Here is a 19682-nt window from a genome sequence, read left to right as displayed (position 1 = left end):
AAGAAAATGTCAAATGAAGACATTAATTAATAACTTGCACAATGACAGGACAAAACACCACTGGACACACCAAAGCCCTGGAGTAAAAGGTTTCTGCATCCATTTTCTGGCTCTGAGATATGTATTTTTCCCCCAGTTGTATTTTTCCTGTTGCTCTGATGCAGAGGAAAACTGCATCATCGTTATCCTCAAATATCACGTAGGGTGTTTCAACATGAGTGAGTTTCAACATGAGTGAGTTTCAACATGAGTGAATAAGTTTGCTGACCATCCTGCTCCCTGTAAGGCAGGTAAATAAAAATCCCCATCTCTTGAACAGCAAGATCTGTCTCAACGAAAAGATAAATTCTAGGCATGAGAGCAAAGAAAAGATATAGAACATTAACATCTGAGATTGAAAATCACCACAATAGCTATTGGGCAGAGGAACATAGAAATTAGGAGCGAGTGGACAATTCAGCCCTTCAAACCCACTCTACCATTTGTCACATTCATGGCTGTTCTTATAGTGGTCGCAATTCCTGCCTGTTTCCCACAGCCCTTTGTCCCATTTTTCATCAAAACATATCTATTCCTTTCTTGAATTTGTTGATTGATTCTGCCTCTTCTGCACTCTGGGGAGTGAGATGCACAGATTCACAACCCTGTCAGAGAAATAGTTTCTCCTCACCCCAGTTTTGAACCTACTTCCTCTCAGGCTATATCTATGACCTCTTGTTCAAGACTGTCCGACAAGGAGGAATATCTGTTCCACATCTACCTTATCAATCCCCTTGAGCATTTTATGTGTGTCAATCAGATCATCCCTCATTCTTCTGATCTCCAGCGAGTACAAGTCCAACGTATTCAATTGTTCCTCATATGACAGCCCTTTCATCCCTTGAATCAACCTGGAGAACCTCCTTGGAACTGCTTTTAATGCCACCACATCCTTCCTCAAGTAAAGAAACCAGAACTGGATACAATACTCCAAGTATGGTCTCAACATCATCTCATACAATTGTGACAACATTACTTTTATAAACCAATTCTTTCACAATAAATGCCAAGATTCCACTTGCCTTTCTTATTATATGCAGCCCCTACATCCCCACTTTCTGTGATTCATACACAAGGACACCCAGATCCCTCTACACTGAGGCACTTTGAATCTGCTTCTGATAAATTAATAATTTGCTCTTTCATTATTCTTGCCAAAATATGTAACCTCGTACCTATCCACGTTAAATTCCATCTGCCAGATTCTAGTTCATTCTCTAGCTGTGAATTTTGTTTTGTTACATTCTGTCCCTCCCGGCAGCTCATTGATATAGATTGTCAACAGTTGATGTCAGAGGATTGAACCCTGTGCTACCCCAATAGTTACAGTTCGCCAGAAGGACCCATTTATCCCACCCCTCTGCTTTCTGTCAGTCAACCAATCCTCTATCCGAACCAATACTCTACCCCAAACACCCTCCGGTCTAACCTTTTGTATCAGTCTTAATGCAGCACCTTATCAATGTCTTCTAGAGGTCTCGATATAACACATCCACTGTGTCCCCATTATCCAACTTGATAGTTACATCCTCAGAAATTCCAACAATTTTGTCAAGTTCAACTTGTCCTGTATGAAACCATGCTGCCACTGGGGAATTGAGCTTTGTTGTTCCAAGTGGTCAGTTCTCTCCCTTATTATTGACTCCAGCAACTTCCTCATGACTGAGGTCAAACTAATTGATCTACAATTTTCCATGTTTTGCCTATCTCTTTTTTCAAATACAGGCTTCACATTAAAGTGTTTCCAAATCACTGGCTCCTTTCCAGAATCGAGGAAATTTTGGAATGTAGTAACTAATATATCCACTATCTCTGCTGCTTTAGGGTGCAGGCCATCAGGTCCTGGGGACTAATCTGCCTTTAATCCCATCAGTTTACTTAATACCTTTTCCCTAGTAATTTCACCGAGTTCCTCTATAGTAACTGCAGATTTTGGGAAGAAATTATAATCTTCCACTGCAAAAAGACACAAAATACTGGTTTAGTGCCTCTGCCATTTCTGAGTTTCCCATAATTACCTCACCATTTCCACCCTCTAAAGGGCCACCATTTACTTTCACTACTCTCTTCCTTTTTATATACTTATAGAAGCTTTTGGTGTCAGAGCTTATGGTTTTTGCTAGTTTCCTTTTATTGATCTCCTGATTCTCCAGAGTGTCTCAAACATTTGCAGTATGATATGCCCTAGTTTTTGTCTTTATGTTATCCTCGACCTCCTTGGTAAGCCATGGATTATCTTTTACCTTTCTATAATTCCTTTTCCTCTCAGGAATATACTTTAATTGACAGGTATTTAGTAACTCATTGAGCATTTGCCACCATTTTTCAAATGTCCTGCTCCTTTAATATTTTACCTCAGTCCCCCAGGGCCAACTGCTTTCTCAGGCCTGTATAATGACTTTTGGCCAACATTAAAACTCCTGTATATGACTCTGTCTTCACTCTTGCCATCTGAATTTGAAACTATAGAATGTTGTGATCACTCCTTCCAAGATGATCCTTAACTACATGATCATTTACCAATCCTTCCTCATTACACAATACCAAATGTGAAGCATCCAGTTGGTTCCATGACACGTTGCCATAAGAAAGAATCCCTCAGACACTCTATGAATCTTCCTTCAATACTACCCTTGCCAAGTTGATGAATCCAATCAATATCTATGTACAAATCACCCATAATTTCTGTTGTGGCTGGCTCATAAGCCCTCATTACTGCCTCATTTATACTCAGCCCTACTTTGGAAGTATTGTTTGAGAATCTGTAAATTATTCCTACCAAGGGGTTTCTTCCCTTGCCTTTTATTTCCACTCAGATTGATTCAACATCTTGGTTTGTAGTGCCAATATCTTTTCTTAATGCACCTTGATATCTCCCTTAACCAATAAAACAGCTCCACCTCCTATTCCTACTTGCCTATCCCTTTGGAATACTCATTACCCTAGGACATTTCACTCCCAGTACTGATCTTCCTGCAACCACATTTCAATAATCTTCACCAGGTGGTGTGACTGGTCTCTATTTGTGTTGTCAGCTCATCAACTTAACTCTGAATGCTGCATGCTTTTGCTAATAAGTTCTACTGGTTTGTCTTTCTCTTTTAATATTTGCTCATACACTCTTCATCCTCACTTACTAATTCCTAATAACACTGAACCTCATCTCTCTCATTTACTCCAACTCACATTTTGATCTTCTATGATGCCTTCCCTCACCATCGCTGTTAGTGCAAATTGTATTGTGAAATCATTTGGATGCCGATGCAACTTTTCCCCAATTTTTATTTTGATGCAGGTGCTAATCATTTAAGACAAATAGCTGCATTCTTCTTTCAGACAATAAGGGAACAATTGCTACAAAGAAATGTTGTGCGTTTGTCCACTAACATCACCAACAGCACTTTTTTGCCCAACACTGTCATAATTTCGTCAAAAGAAATGATTATTTTTAAGTGATGCAATGCCATTTTTACCTAAACCTGCAAACTGTGTGTCAACTCCCAGAGTGAGCAGCATGAAGAAAAATGAAACAGACCATAATGGTGCCCACAGTAACTGTGCAAGGGCCTCTGGGTAGGCAATGAAGACCAAACCGAAACCTGAACAGTGAATAGAATTGAAATGACACAATGAATGTTGCTATTAACTTGTTGTTGACATTCATTTCATTTAATTTATTACAGTTGCCAATAATTGCCAACATTTGCAAAACTATTCATGTCACCAAAGTTGTGCGGATATGTGTTTACAATAAAAAACATTAGTTATTATATATTTGTAATATTAATCACTTTCAATTCAGAAATTATAATATTTAGAAGCAGTGAACACTGAGTTCAGAGTGACATTTGCAATCTAAGCAAAAAAAGAATCTCTCTAATATATTGGTGAAACTGGCATTTTAAAACAGGGAATAATGTTGGAGAGTAGGGAATGGGGAGAAATAATTGAACGGATAATTTAGAGTGTTTCTTAAATGGTTGGGGATTGTAAAGTGTAGTTGTACAAAGAGACCTCAGTCTCCTTGGTGCTAAGTCACTGAGGGTTACCATGTGTGTGCAGCAAGCTATTAGGAAGCCTCATGGAATGTCATCCTTTATTGCAAGAGGATTTGAGTACAGGGATAGTGAAGTCTTGTTTCAGTTGTATAGCAGCTTGGTTAGGCCACACCTGGAAACTGTGCATAGTTTGGTCACTTTTTCTCAGGAAAGATGTCATTGCATAGAGGGAGTGCAACAAACGTTCAGCAGACTTGCTCCTGGAATGGTAGAACTGTCCGATGAAGAAAGATTGGGAAAACTGGGCCTTACTCTCTAGAGTTTAGTAGAATGAGAGGCAATTGCATTGAAACTTACAACGTAGTTAAAGAGAACAACAGAGTAGCTGCAGGTAAGATATTTCCTCTGTCTGCAGAATCTAAAACCAGCGGCCATAATTTAAAACTAAGGGGGATGCCACTGAGGGCCAAGCTGACAAGAAATTAGTTTATTCAGAGTGTTGTGAAACATTGGAATTGTCCAGCACAGAGGGCTGTGGAGGTCAAGATTTGAGAAGATTTAAGATTGAGATTATTATATTTCTGATTCTCAGTGGTGTACAAGGTCAGGGAATGGAATGAGTAAAAAACATTGAAATGTTTGATCCTTCATTATTACATGGAGTAGTGAGGCAAACTACTCAGACTGAGTGGCCTACCCCTGTTCCTATGTTCCTGCCTCCATTCAGGCTGTCAAACCACTCAGTGCTCAGACTACTGGAGTAATGAGAATGTGTGAACTGTGTTTTATTGTAACTTTACCTGGTCATTAATTACTTATCACAGCATCATCAACCGATACAAGTGGCTTAGCACAGAACATTTCCATGTCTCTTGCTCTTTATATTAAACATTTTAAAAAATGTACTACTGTCAAATTGAATATTTGAGCACATAATATGATCAGTAACTAATCGTCAATAAATAAAAACTGTCTCTGATTCACCTAAAAGCACAATATTATGGAATTCATTCAAAATTTACTTCTTAAATATAAAATGTGGCTCATATGAAATGTAATTCTAAGGTAAATAGCAAATCTTACAGCAGATTATAATGATAACTGAGTGCTTTTGAAATTTACTATTCTGTGATTATTTCAAAAGCTCACTTTTAAGAGCTATGGTTCAACCCCGGGCATACCATTGCATTATTCAGCTCCAATCCCTGTCCAGTATTAACCAAACATCATGACAATGTGTCTTCAGAGCCTGGCTATCAGTTTGGATCTGAGGATTGATTATTGTGTCTGGACACTGGAATCACTGGAATGTTGGGTTGAATCACTTCACAGAGAACATTAAAGCTGTCTGACCCTTGACAATTTTAACAGCTCTAGTTTACCTGACTGGGCAACCTCTGAAACGGGCTTATCTTGTATGTGAGCCATGTGTCCCAGGATGGAGAAGATGACAAATCCAGCAAACACACTCGTAGCACAATTAACAACACAGACAATGATGGTATCTCTGTAGCAGTTATTGTGGAACTTGTTGTAAGATGACAATGCTACTAAAGTGCCCCAACCCACTGAGATAGAAAAGAAAATTTGAGTCGCAGCATCTTTCCAGACCTGGTAAGTACAAAATAGAATAGATGTCTGGAGGGAAATGAAACACAAACATGTACAACAGATAAACGACATTAATGTGAAGATAATGAGAACTCGTGTGGTTAATCCATGGTGTACTGAGCAAAGTAGCTCCCTCTGGTCAACAGTAACTCTTCTTAAACAGAACAGTCATCACTACAGTCGATTATTTACAGTTAAATTTCCTCTGGGATATCTGACACAGGTCTTTCTGGTATAATGCACGTTTCATTAACACAAATTACCTGTACCGTGATTGACGATTGGGGACGCTTTTCTATAGTGCAAAAATTCAAAAAGTATGTTGGCTAGAACATGATTACATCGGCAACACTGTAAGTGCTCCTTGTATTGCGTGATTCTTGCATAGCGCAGGGTCACACGGAACGTGACTATTGCACTATCGAAGACGTGACTGTATACTCTTTCACCAGCCATGGTTTTCAGTGACTGACTCACTTGCAGTATTGTACTGACCATAGTTAATTCCATTCTTTTCGTGAAAGTAACAACAAAGAACATCTTTTACCATAAATAATGATCACTTTCATATTGTAATAATATCACAGTAGCTTAATATCAACAAGAACCAGTAAAATTACACTGTAATTTCTAGGATTATGTAATCAATGGTTAAATGGTTTAAATGGAAATCAAAATCCAATTCCTGTCAGAAAAATTAAGCAATAAATAGTGTTCACCATTGTCTATTCACAAAGACTGCTGTATCTTTGGACTGAATACAAAATTCCAGCCATCATTATCCAGTATGCATGAGGACACTGTCAGCTTCACAAATGTGGTATTGTCTAGTCTGCCTATTTGCATTCACTGGGCTCCATGATGTTTCTGTCCTTATGCTGTTGACTGAATCACCTCGGAGATTTGTTTCAAGAAACATGACATTGAAGTAGCCTTTTAATGACGTGCCAAGCATTTACTTACTGCCAGTCACAATTTCTGGCACTTAAACTACCTACTGGAAGAATGGAATCACAGCTTGGAAGTCACCCACTCAAACTTACACTTCCTTTTCTGTCTCAGTCCTTGCATTGTTATATTCCAAGTACGATAATCTGACTGGTTCAAGATATAATCAGTTGCTTTCCAATGTTCACTCCAATGTAGATTTCAGATTTAGACAATGTTCTTTCATTTCCATCTCCCACTTCCAGGTACTTGCAGCACCAAATATCATTGACATAGAATGGATAAGGACAAGGCTCATCAAGAGTGGCTCTTTCTATTGCCCTGATACAGCAAAATGTGGGTCAGTATTTGCTTTGTAGGTCAATGAGGTATTTCACCTGAAACTCCTAAATCATTTCCAAGATTTCAGAAAGGAGGAGGCATGAAGGAAGAATTCTATTGCATCCCAATCCCTATCATAATTCCTCATCAATTTCGATCCTCTCGTCCATCATAGCTGATGCCCTGACCTTCTTTCCTGTTAATGGCAGGATGATATAGACCTTAAACTGACTCTTTGAATTCATCACAAGCTTTGTTAAAAATTTCCAAGAATTGAATTAAGGACTCAAAAGCAATACATTGATTTTAAATCAATGATGAAAGTGAGGACTGCAGATGCTGCAGATCAGAGCTGAAAATGTGTTGCTGGAAAAGTGCAGCAGGTCAGGCAGCATCCAACGAGCAGGAGAATCGACGATTCGGGCATGAGCCCTTCTTCAGGAATGTCGATTCTCCTGCTCCTTGGATGCTGCCTGACCTGCTGCGCTTTCCCAGCAACACATTTTCAGTTTAAATCAATGATGACAAGCTAACAAAGTAAATGTGCTGAGGCACGAATCGATTCAACTAAAAATACTAATGAGACTCAATCATTCATATTGCTGTATTTACCTCAGCATCAGCCAGTCTGGAGAAGTCTGACTGGCTTCCGATGTAGAATTCAATTCCTTTAGAAGTTCCCTCCAGGGTAACCCCTCGAATCAGGACTATGGTAAGAACCACATAAGGGAATTTTGCAGTGAAATAAACCACCTGAGCATGGAGAGCACCTTGTTAGGTTTTCCTGTATTACTGGTACAACAGAAGAAAATAAAACCTTGAAGCAGTACAAGGCCATGTGGCCCCACCATGCAATAAGATTCTGCCTGATCACCCTGACACTTGCCCTCTCCAGAACCTTTGACTCGCTTGTACATCAACAATTTGTCAAACTCTGCCTTGCATATATTCAATGATCTGACCTCTACTGCTTTCGGAGGAAGAGTATGTGAAAGATTAAAAATTCCACTTCATCTCTACCTCATTTGGAGAACCTTATTTTGTAACTGTGCTCCCTGTTCGAGATTCTCTGAGAAGGTCAAGCTTTCTAAGACCATTCGAAATCTTTGAAGATCATTTCTCGGTCTCCTAAATTCCTGTGAGTACAGGCTCAAACTTATATTTTCAAAAGAATTAATACAAAGACGTTCACTGAACTTTCTCCAATACAAATATACCCCCTAACTAAGGAGACCAAAACAGTAGCTGCTGTACCTTTGTAGCAAGTTTTGCCTACTTTTATACATCATTCACCTTGGAATAAAGACAATATTATCCAACCAAATGGCAAATTAAATGGATTCTCATCAATGCATCAAAGGGAACAGATGACAAACTGAAGAGGAATAGTAACATGGAAGATGTACGCAAGGATTGCGTTTTCATCTAGTTCACAGGGTTTGCATGTTGAGACTTTGTTTTGTGACACCTTGTTATAATGTGCTTATTTAAACACTGCTAAACCTATAGACATGAGGATCTCAAATTTGAATTTAGGCAACAAAATATGAAGATTTTTATTACAACAAAATGGTTTCTCGATTTAAAAGAATACTATAAAATGGCCTGTGAATCATACTGCTGAACATACTGCTGACTTGCAGAATTAACTTGCAGTTGAAAGATGAGGACAATAGAGTTTTCATAAGATAAACACTGATACATTAATTGAGCATTTGAACAAACGTTGAACTAATACATGGCATGACAATTTACGTAAATTAGATATCCTTCTTAAAGGAAATACCATTGGATTAGCCTGTCTTCAATCATATCACCATATTACAATTGATTGGACATTTTTTTGTAGTTAAGAACCCTTTCCCAGAAAATATCATTAGATTAATTCACTGTAAATCATATGTGATTGGTCTTTCTTGTAATTAAGACTGTACTATTTCTTTAAAAACATGTAAATAATGTGTAATTTTCAAATGTAATTGCGCAACTTTTCCACAGAACATAGAAGCTTCAATCTCTGTGTTGCTGGATAGAATTGCATCAAGGTACCTTAACTGAATCAACTAATGACCCTTGTTTTTTGAATAGACCGCATTTGTCGATTCCTTTGACCGATCTCGAACCCTTCTTAAGGGGACACAGGTCTTCAGACATAATAACAGAAATTACACAATGAAAAGAATCAGTTAAAGGTAATTCTTACCCAAGAAGCTCACCTCCTCACTGGGTAGGTACATAAAAGACACAGCAAGTTGTTCCTGACGTCAAGTTGGACCTTATGAGATTTCTCACCTGATTCTGCATTAAATCTCACCTTAGCACAGGCTGCTCATGTCATGAACAGATTCCACCCACAGTAACTGCTACACAGCTGTTACAACATATTCCTTCAACATTAATAACTACTAAAGGCACATTACACTGGAATGTCACATGTTGTGATTCTTCTAACAGCCTTAAAATTACATTTGCTCTTTGGTTTGGAACCTATCCAACAATACAACGGGGATGAAGGTCAGAGCTTTGTTAGTTAACCTCTGTTGTCCTCCAACCTATCACAGAATCTTCCTTTAACTCACCGAACCATATTCCCCATGTCCATTGTCTTAAGAAACCTCTTAAACTGTTATTTATTTCTCTCGGTCAGATGAAAGTCCATGGAAGTGAAAGATTAGCTCGGTTTGTCTTGACAGGTGCTTCACAAGCTGTTGAGCATTATCAGCATTTTATTGTTTTCACCTAATGATTGTTCCTCAGGTCTCAGTCCCATTCTCATGTCCAGACAAATCTCATTTCACTCAAATAAAACCCTGATCCTATCCTTCCCCATCACCGCCACCACACCCCCCTCCCTCACTCCCCCCCAACCCCCAATCCTTCCTCAGCCTTCCACAGCAATTGGAAATTCACCCAGAATTCCAGTGTCAGTGAGTGAACCCTTAGAATGAGGGACACATTGCAGGGGTTTGGGGAAGTTGCTGTTCTTTCCCTCAGGAGAACGTTCTTCAGATCTCCCTCAGGCCTGAAGTGTTGATGAATTATGAATCTCCCATTTCCCATAGAGACACTGTTAACATCACCTGGGAGATAAACCAGACACTTCACAAATTATTTATCGTTTCTCGCTTTACTGTTACTTTGTCACGAGTTTTAACTCTATTTATCACCAATCATTTACCTTTCCTGAAGATTTGATTCCTTTTGATAATGCTGCCCCAACTATTAGCCAGGCAAGAAGCAGACAGAGGGCTAAATACCAGATTACCTCCCCAGTCTCATCCATTGAACTGGAACGGCGTAAAACTGCTTTACTACAGAAAATAAGAACAAAAACATGTAGTAAGTTAGGACACTCTTCATTACACACAGATGTTTTTAGACATAGTGCATCAATGTATTTAACAAACAGAGTTGTGTAATATCTAAATTAATTTTTGATTTATAGAAGCTTTGATTCTTGCACTCAGAAATAAATGTGAAGTTTGATATTCTGTATGACATTTTTTTCCTCGTGTGTATTGATATTTTTCAATGTAAAGCTTTGTTCAAACAAGTTGATGAGATTCCCTGCAGCTGAAAATGTGTTGCTGGTTAAAGCACAGCAGGTCAGGCAGCATCCATGGAACAGGATGCTGCCTGACCTGCTGTGCTTTAACCAGCAACACATTTTCTGCTGTGATCTCCAGCATCTGCAGACCTCATTTTTTACTCGGAGATTCCCTGCAGAGCTGTTTCTGACAATGTTTCACTGACTGCTTCACAATGCACTGTGAAACCTATCTTGTTTAGTCACTATGTCTTCCAATGAATTCAGCTCCTTCATCTTCCTACACATGGTATCTACCTCCAGACAGTTAATCTAAATCCAGTCCCAGGACTGTGTGTTAAAATAATAACTTATTACAATTAAAAGCAGAGAAATGAACATCAGTCACACATGATTCTAAACATTTCATGTTTAAGAATTCTGGTCATGAATATTATCCTTGAAGAGCAAGAAAACAAAGAAAAGTGTTTTGCTTTATAAATATTGTCAAAGTTACAATGCTTAGAAACCAGAGGAATATTAAATAGTAAAAGTTTCCTTCCCATGATGCCATTTTGTAACAAGTGTGCAATGTAAATAATACCTCAATCAAAATGAAACAACTTCTCTCTCATTAAACACATATAAACAAACTAACCAACCCAAGAGGAGTTACTGGCCCAGCTGTGCAGGTTATTGGTGCAGCTATCTGCAGCAAGGTACTTACTCCCAGTATTGCTCACTCGGGCCCTGGTGAGGATCGGAGATTTCTGATCCATTTGGACAAGATCCATTGTTTTCCTGCAGCTGTGTTATATTAACGATTTCAAAATATCCATCAGTCAGAGTGAGATTGCAGAGAGTCTCTGGAAAATATGTTTCAGTATTATACATCAATTTTGCATTCCATTTAAATATAACCAGGGTCACTGTTTCACTCTGACTGAATTAGTTAATCCTTTTGATTACATGGGTAAGGTTATGCATAGATCAGAACACAGAGGTACAGTCCGTGCACTCACTCTCAGCACAGTCCTGCTCTGGTGCTCAATCTGCTTAATCTCTTGTTGGATAAAAGTCTGCATAATTAGAAAACCAAATTAAAATGGTACTGTATAAAAAGTTACTTCAAAAGTATTCAGTAGTAGTTATTGTAGAAGACTTTAAGGATTATAATGGGCTGGATTATCCAGGGAAGGAGAGTCTCACATACCTTGCTACACCACTCCTTGTTTTACAAAATGAATGAATGGAGCTCCACAGTTCTGAGCGGTAGATTCAACTCAGGGCTCTCTCAGAAATGGGGAGCCACATTTTCAATCTGACAGTACTTTCACAGCTGCATGTAGGTACAGATATTCGAGAGCTATGATGTGGATAGGAGCAGGGTGACACAGGTGCCAGCACAATGTTGAGAGTAACTTGAGGATGATAGGAGAATTTTTGGGGGAAGGGAGCAGTCTTGTTGGTCGGTTCCAGCAGCAACAACATTGGTGGAGGGGGATGGAGTCCAATGGTAACAGTGAATGGGAGGGTGGGGACAGGTTTCATATCGGCAGAGAACTGGGGGTGATATCACATTTCCAGAGGACGTTGGGGGCAGGGTGTCACAGCTGTGAAGCCATGTGCAGGGTTTTCAGAGCAGATTGTTAATTATTGATTGTACTGAAGCTTTCTTAGTGAGGTGGAGGATTTTCATAAAGAAGATCTCCTTCTCTAGCTTTGGTTACACACAAAAAGAATGCATTTATATTTAGTTTGTGATGCATTTAATTTTAAAAGCCTTTCAGCTGATTGGTGACTGAAGCAGGATGCTGTTAAATAAGATAAGAGCACATGGCATTTGGGGCACAGTACTGGCATGGATAGAGGATTGGCTGCCTGGCAGAAGATAGAGAGTGGTGATAAAGGGGCTTTTTTGGGTATTGCAGCCGGTGACTAGTGGAGTTCTGCAGGTATCAGTGTTAGGACCTTCACATTATACATTAACAATCTGGATGAAGGAGCTAAGGGCATTGTTGCTAAGTTTGCAGATGAGACAAGCTAAGTGAAGGGACAGGTAGTGGTGAGGAAGTGAGGAGGTTATAGAAGGCCTTACAGAGATTAAGAGAGTGGGCAAAGAAGTGGCAGATGGAATACAATGTGGAAAAGTGTGAGGAAGTGCACTTTGGTAGGAAGAATAGAAGCATAGACTATTTTCTAAATGGGGAAAGGCTTCAGAAATCTGAAGTACACATGGTCTTGAGAGTCTTGGTTCAGGATTCCATTAAAGTTAACATGTAAGTTTCATTGGCAGTTATGAAGGTAAATGCAACTCACTTCAAGAGAGCTAGAACTCAAGAACAGGGATGTACTGCAGAGTCTGTGTAAAGCTTTGGTCAGGCCTCATTTGGAATATTGTGAGCAGTTTTGTGCCCTGTATCTAAGGAAGGATGTGCTGGCATTGGAAGAGATTCAGAGGAGGTTTACAAGAATGATCCTGGGGATGAAGGGCTTATCACATGATGAGCAGTTGAGGACTCTGTGTCTTTCCTTGAGGGTGTATCTCAGTGAAATTTTAAGAATACTGACAGGCCTGGATAGAGTAGATGTGGAGAAGTTGTTTCCATGCATAGGAGAGGCCAGGATCCTAGGGCACAGTCTCAGAGTGGAGGGATAACCCTTTTGAACTGAGGTGAGGAGAAATTTCTTCAGCCAGAGAGTGATGAATCTATGGAACTCATTGCTACAGAGGGCTGTGGAGGCCAAGTCATTGGGTGAATTTAAGGCAGAGATAAAATAGTTCTTAATTGGTAAGGTGATCAAGCATTACAGGGAGAAGGCAGAAGAATGAGTTTGAGAAACATATCAGTGATGATCGAATAGTGGAGCATACCTGATGGGACAATTGGCTTAATTCTGCTCCTATATCTTATGGTCTTATGATCTTACGGACATCCATAATTACTGTGAGCCCAGATGAACCACATTGTTGAATGTACTCTTATCAATTCACTTTCAGAAACTAGCAATGTAAAAATGAAATTTCAAATAACATAAATCTCAAGGATAAGATGAAACAACTGTTTTCAAAAATTACATTGTAATTTTAGCTCAAAAATAACTTCTTCATATCTGAATTATTTTTGGCAAGATGTAACATTCCAAATTCTGAAGTAGAAGATGTAGAAATCGATTGCTACTTGAATGAGTCCTAGCCTATGGAGATAAAGACTTCCATCACTGAATTCTGTGGGTGTATAATGGAAAATCCATGTCTTCTGGGTGTTGATAGATGTCCCTAACTGTATGGTATTAGACAGACAATGATTCTATTCTTTATAAATTAAAAACTAAAAAGATGACTTCGTCACGGATTTTGAAATACTAAATGGAACAAATAACATCAAGAGTCATCGAGTCAGAGAGATGTACAGCACAGGAACAGACCTTTCAGTCCAACTTGTCCATGCTAAAAAACATATCCGAAATTAATCTAGTCCGATTTGCCAACATTTGGCCCGTATCCATCTCAACCCTTCACATTCATTTACACATCCAGCTAACTTTTAAATGTTTTAATTGTACCAGCTTCCATCACTTCGTCTGAGGCAGAGAAAAACTGAGTTCTATTCTTCTGGAATATTGGATAATGGAAATGTCCTAAAATTTCGAGAGTTTTTTTTGGAATAAAGATATGAAGCTCTTCAATGCAAAAATATAGGACTGTGGATGATCCCTGACTGCATTGTACACTCTGGGACTGTGGGTGATCCCTGACAGTATTGTACAGACTGGGACTGTGGGTGTATCCCTGACTGTATTGTACACTCTGGGACTGTGGGTGATCCCTGACTGTATTGTACAGACTGGGACTGTGGATGATCCCTGACTGTATTGTACAGACTGGGACTGTGGGTGATCCCTGACTGTATTGTACAGACTGGGACTGTGGGTGTATCCCTGACTGTATTGTACACTCTGGGACTGTGGGTGATCCCTGACTGTATTGTACAGGCTGCGACTGTGGGTGATCCCTGACTGTATTGTACAGACTGGGACTATGGATGATCCCTGACTGTATTGTACAGGCTGGGACTGTGGGTGATCCCTGACTTTATTGTACAGACTGGGACTGTGGGTGATCCCTGACTGTATTGTACAGACTGGGACTGTGGGTGTATCCCTGACTGTATGTACAGACTGGGACTGTGGGTGATCCCTGACAGTATTGTACAGACTGGGACTGTGGGTGATCCCTGACAGCAATGTACAGACTGGGACTATGGATGATCCCTGACTGTATTGTACAGGCTGGGACTGTGGGTGATCCCTGACTGTACAGACTGGGACTGTGGGTGATCCCTGAGTATATTGTACAGACTGGGACTGTGGGTGATCCCTGACTGTATTGTACAGACTGGACTGTGGGTGATCCCTGACTGTATTGTACATACTGGGACTGTGGGTGATCCCTGACTGTATTGTACAGGCTGGTATTGTGGGTGATCCTGACCGTATTGTACAGACTGGACTGTGGGTGATCCCTGACTGTATTGTACAGACTGGGACTGTGGGTGATCCCTGACTGTATTGTACAAGCTGGGACTGTGGGTGTATCCCTGACTGTATTGTACAGACTGGGACTGTGGGTGATCCCTGACTGTATTGTACAGGCTGGGACTGGGGGTGATCCCTGGCTGTATTGTATGGACTAGGACTGTAGGTGATCCCTGACTGTATTGTACAGACTGGGACTGTAGGTGATCCCTGACCGTATTGTACAGACTTGGACTGTGGGTGATCCCTGACTGTAATGTACAGACTGGGACTGTGGGTGATCTCTGACTGTATTGTACAGCTGGGACTGTAGGTGTATCCCTGACAGTATTGTACAGACTGGGACTGTGGGTGATCCCTGACTGTATTGTACAGACTGGGACTGTAGGTGTATCCCCGACTGTATTGTACAGACTGGACTGTGGGTGATCCCTGACTGTATTGTACAGACTGGGACTGTGGGTGATCCCTGACTGTATTGTACAGACTGGCACTGTGGATGATCCCTGACTGTATTGTACACTCTGGGACTGTGGGTGATCCCTGACAGTATTATACAGACTGGGACTGTGGGTGACCCCTGTCTGTATTGTACAGACTGGGACTGTGGGTGATTTATCACCATATTGTGCAGACTGTAGTTGATGTCCAGGATCACCCACAGCCCCAGTCTGTACAGTATGGTCAGGGGAACACCCACAATCCCAGTTTATTTACAATTAGATTTTCTTTCAAAGCTGAAGTATTTTGCCCTCTGTTTCAGAAATTTCAACTTGACTCACATCAAGATTTCACATTAAGTCTTGTCAATTCACACAACATGAACCTTTGATAGTGACATGAGACATCCTGAGTTAAATAGTGTTATTGTGGAAGATGAGATGAAATTAAAGAGATGAGACATTTAAATAATTGCAACAAAAACTCTGTGTGTCTTAGAGTCAGACTGTGTAAGAAATATATGTGAGATGATCGATATTTGGAAAAACTCAGAGAAAGAGAATAAGTTAAGAAAATGATAGCTGCAAAAAACACAGTAATAGACAGAGAAGGGAGTCAGTGTGAGACACAATACAGGGATGGAGAGAGATACAAACAATGAACGCAGTCAGAAAGAACACAACACAGACTTATTGACAAGGTGAAAGTAAACGTGAGACATGTGAAAGACTGTTAAATTCTGATGTTTCACTATTTATTTCTGACTGACTGTCCTGCTATTCCAGTGACTCAGTGCCATGATTCCTGCTGCTGCTTTCTATCCGAGTCTTTCTGCTGTATGGCCACAATGAGGATGGTCACTGAAACTATTGTTCATTCTCTCCACCTCACTCAGACTGACAGAATGAACAATGAACAGTCAGTGTGTACACTTTCCCCAGTAGAAGCTAACACTGTACCTTTGGGGGTCCTGCTGCATGTTTCATCTGCTCCCCACCAACTGAAGCAGTCTGCCCATGGTAGGGGTGATTGGAAGGAAGCAAACAGGTAGTATAGACTGTAGCCAACGATGCAGTTGTACGAAATGTTGGACATTGTAATCAGAAGCATCATAGCAATCCCCACACCTGAAAACAGAAGAAAGAACAGGGGAGTCTGGTTTGTGAATTATTGATTTAAAATAATGTATTTGACATGCATTTGGCTGGTCATTCAACCAAATTGGATTTTCTTTCAGTGAGCACAGGACAGAACAGGGAGACTGCCGTGGCTGACCACACCTTTGGGGAAATATCGGTTTTGTTTAATCGATTATGTTGGCTGCTTCAACATTCAGTGTCCAACAGTAAAGATCTCAAAGGCTTTTTGTATTAAACAGGAAATGTTAATTATGTTATAGTTCTTTGTCTAGATTACAAGAATGATGCTCCTTGTCTTCACCTTTATATGCCCTCTCACTAATTCTTTAGGACACCATTATCATTGTGAGTGGTGATAATCACACATGCCCAGTCTTAGGCCATAAGGTCATAAGATATAGGAGCAGAATTAGGCCATTCATCCCACTGAGTCTGCTCTGCCATTCAGTCATGGCTGATATATTTTTGAACCTCATTCTCTTGAGTTCTCCCCATAACTCTTGCACCCCTTACCACCAAGAACCTATCTATCTCTGTCTTGAGTATACTCAATGACTTGGCCTCCACAACCTGCTGCATCAATGAGTTCCACAGAGTCACCATCCTCTGGCTGTGGACATTCCTCTTTATCTCAGTTCTGATGAGTTGTCCCTTCAGCTTGAGGTTGTTCCCTCATGTCCCAGTCTCTCCTACTAGTGGAAACATCTTCTCCAGGTTTACTCTATTCAGACCATTCATTATTCTGTAAATTTCATTATTCTGTAAATGTCATTATTCTGTAAATCCTCCTCGGCTCCTTTGAGTCCTTAACTGTTCCTCATTTGACAATCCCTTCATCCCTGGGATCATTCTTGTAAACCTCCTCTGGACCCCTCCAAGGCCAGAACATCCTCTCTGAGACATGGGGTCCAAACATTTTCATATATTTCAAATGCCGTCTGACCAGAGCCTTATAGAACCTCAGTAGCACATCTCTGCTCTTATATCCTAACCCTCTTGAAATGAATGTTAACGCTGTATTTGCCTTCCTACCTGCCAACTGAACCTGCATGTTAACTTTAAGGGAATCCTAAACTCCTACCCTTTATGTTTCGGTTTTCCAAAGCCTTTCCCCAATTTGAAAATAGTCTTTGTTTCTATTCTTCTTACCAAATTGCATAACTCTCACAATTTCCCATCCTGTATTCCATCTGCCATTTCTTTGCCCACTCTCCTCACTACTGTAAGTACTTCTGCAGCCTTCCCACTTCCTCAGCCCTTCCTGTCCCTCTACCAATCTTTGCGACAACTGCAAACGTAGCAACGATGCCCCCAGTCCCTTTGTCCAGATTGTTAATGTATAATGTTGTGGTCCTAACAGTCCTTGTGGAACTGGTGGATTTATCCCTAATCTCTGCCCTCTGCCAGTCAGCCAATCCTCTATCCATGTCTGGATGGGTTACTGTTTGGAGAGTCAGTGTAGACTTGTTGGGCCAAAGGGCCTATTTCCACACTAATCTAACCATGTCAGGACCTTGCCCCTAACACCACCGGCTCTTATCCCATTTAGCAGCTTCGGACATGGCTCCTGATTTTAGGCCTTCTGGAAATTCAAATAGATCACATCCATTGGTTCTCCTTCGTCTAACCTGCTCATTACCACCTTCAAGAATTCTAACAAACTTGTCAGACATGACCTACCCTCGATGAAGCTGTGCTAACTCAGCCCTACTTTACCATGCACTTCCAAACCCTCCACAATCTCATCCTTAATAATGGACTGTAAAATCTTATAAATGATCAAGGTCAGACTGACCGGCTTATAGTTTCCTCCCTTCTGCCTCCATACCTTCCGAAACAGGGATGTTACATTAACCATTTTCCAGTTGTCTGGCAACTTCCTTGACTCCAGTGATTCCTGAATGTTCACCAACAATGCCTGTACAATCTCCTCAGCTATCACCTTCAGGATTCTGGGGTGTAGTCCATCTGACCCAGCTGAATTACTCACCTACAGACCTTGCAGCTTCCCCAGCACCTTCCCCACAGGAATGGCCCCTACACTCACCTCTGCCTCCTGACTCTTGACATCCTGGCACACTAATGGTGCCTTCCACCAGTGAAGACTGATGCAAAGTCCCTATTCACTTTCTTCACCATTTCTTTGTTCCCCATTACTACTTCCCCAGCCTCATTTTCTAATGGTCCAATGTCCACTCTCACCTCTTTCTGACCTTTTATGCATCTAAAGCAACTCTTGCAATCTTCTTTTATATTACAATCTGCTTATCGTCAGATTTCATCTTCTTCCCCCTTATTGCTTTTGTAAGTATCCTCTGCTAGTTTTTAACTGCCTCCAAATTTCCAGACTTCCCACTAATTTTCACCACATTGGATGCTTTTCCTTTTGATTTGATGCTATTCCTGACTTCCCTTGTCTGCCGTGGTTGCCTCATCCTCCCTTTACTATGTTTCTTCTTCCTTGGGATGAATTTCTGTTTTGCCCCTCAAACTACCTCCAGAAACTCCTGCTATTGCTGCTCTACCGTCCTCCCTGTTATGGTCCCCTTCCAATCAACTCAGCTCAGCCCCTCCCTCATGGCTTTCTGGTTGCATTGACTCAATTGTAAAGATCTTACACCAGATTCCTGCTCTTCCATTTCAAACTGAAGGGTGAATTTTATCATATTATGGCCACTGCCCCCGATGGATCATTCACCTTAAGCTCCTTAATCGAGTTTACCTCATTACACAGCACCAAATCCAGAATTGCCTGTCCCCTGGAGGGCTCTATCACAAGTTGCTCGAACAAATCACCTCGTAGACATTCTGCAAATCCCTTTTTTATTGGATCCCCTACCAACCTGATTTTCCTCATCCAGTTGTATATTGAAGACTCCCATGATTACTGCAATTGTGCATCATTTTTTACATGCCTTTTCTACCTCCTGATTTATTTTCTGACCCATATCCTGACTGCTGCTGGGAGGCCTGGACATAACTCTTGTCAGGGTCATTTTTGCTCTGCAAACCCTCAATTTTCCAAGATGGCGACAGTGTAGCAGGGCTGCATGCAGACTCTTATCTAGAGCTCATCCACTTCCATCTACGTTTTAAAAATCTTTTAATTTCTGCTCTCTC

The 19682-nt window shown here is 40.6% G+C and overlaps 2 pseudogenes; one reads left to right on the top strand and one right to left on the bottom strand.

The window, feature by feature from the left end:
• The window catches only part of LOC132820027 (sodium- and chloride-dependent neutral and basic amino acid transporter B(0+)-like), a 640602-nt pseudogene that overhangs the window by 360643 nt on the left and 260277 nt on the right, over window positions 1-19682 (top strand).
• LOC132820279 (sodium- and chloride-dependent neutral and basic amino acid transporter B(0+)-like) overlaps window positions 1-19682 on the bottom strand; it is a 38742-nt pseudogene that overhangs the window by 13954 nt on the left and 5106 nt on the right.

Source organism: Hemiscyllium ocellatum, chromosome 11 (assembly GCF_020745735.1).
Source record: "Hemiscyllium ocellatum isolate sHemOce1 chromosome 11, sHemOce1.pat.X.cur, whole genome shotgun sequence".
NCBI classification, from domain to species: domain Eukaryota; kingdom Metazoa; phylum Chordata; class Chondrichthyes; order Orectolobiformes; family Hemiscylliidae; genus Hemiscyllium; species Hemiscyllium ocellatum.
The sequence above is the reverse complement of the archived record's forward strand: the minus strand, read 5'-3'. Positions and strand labels throughout refer to the sequence as shown.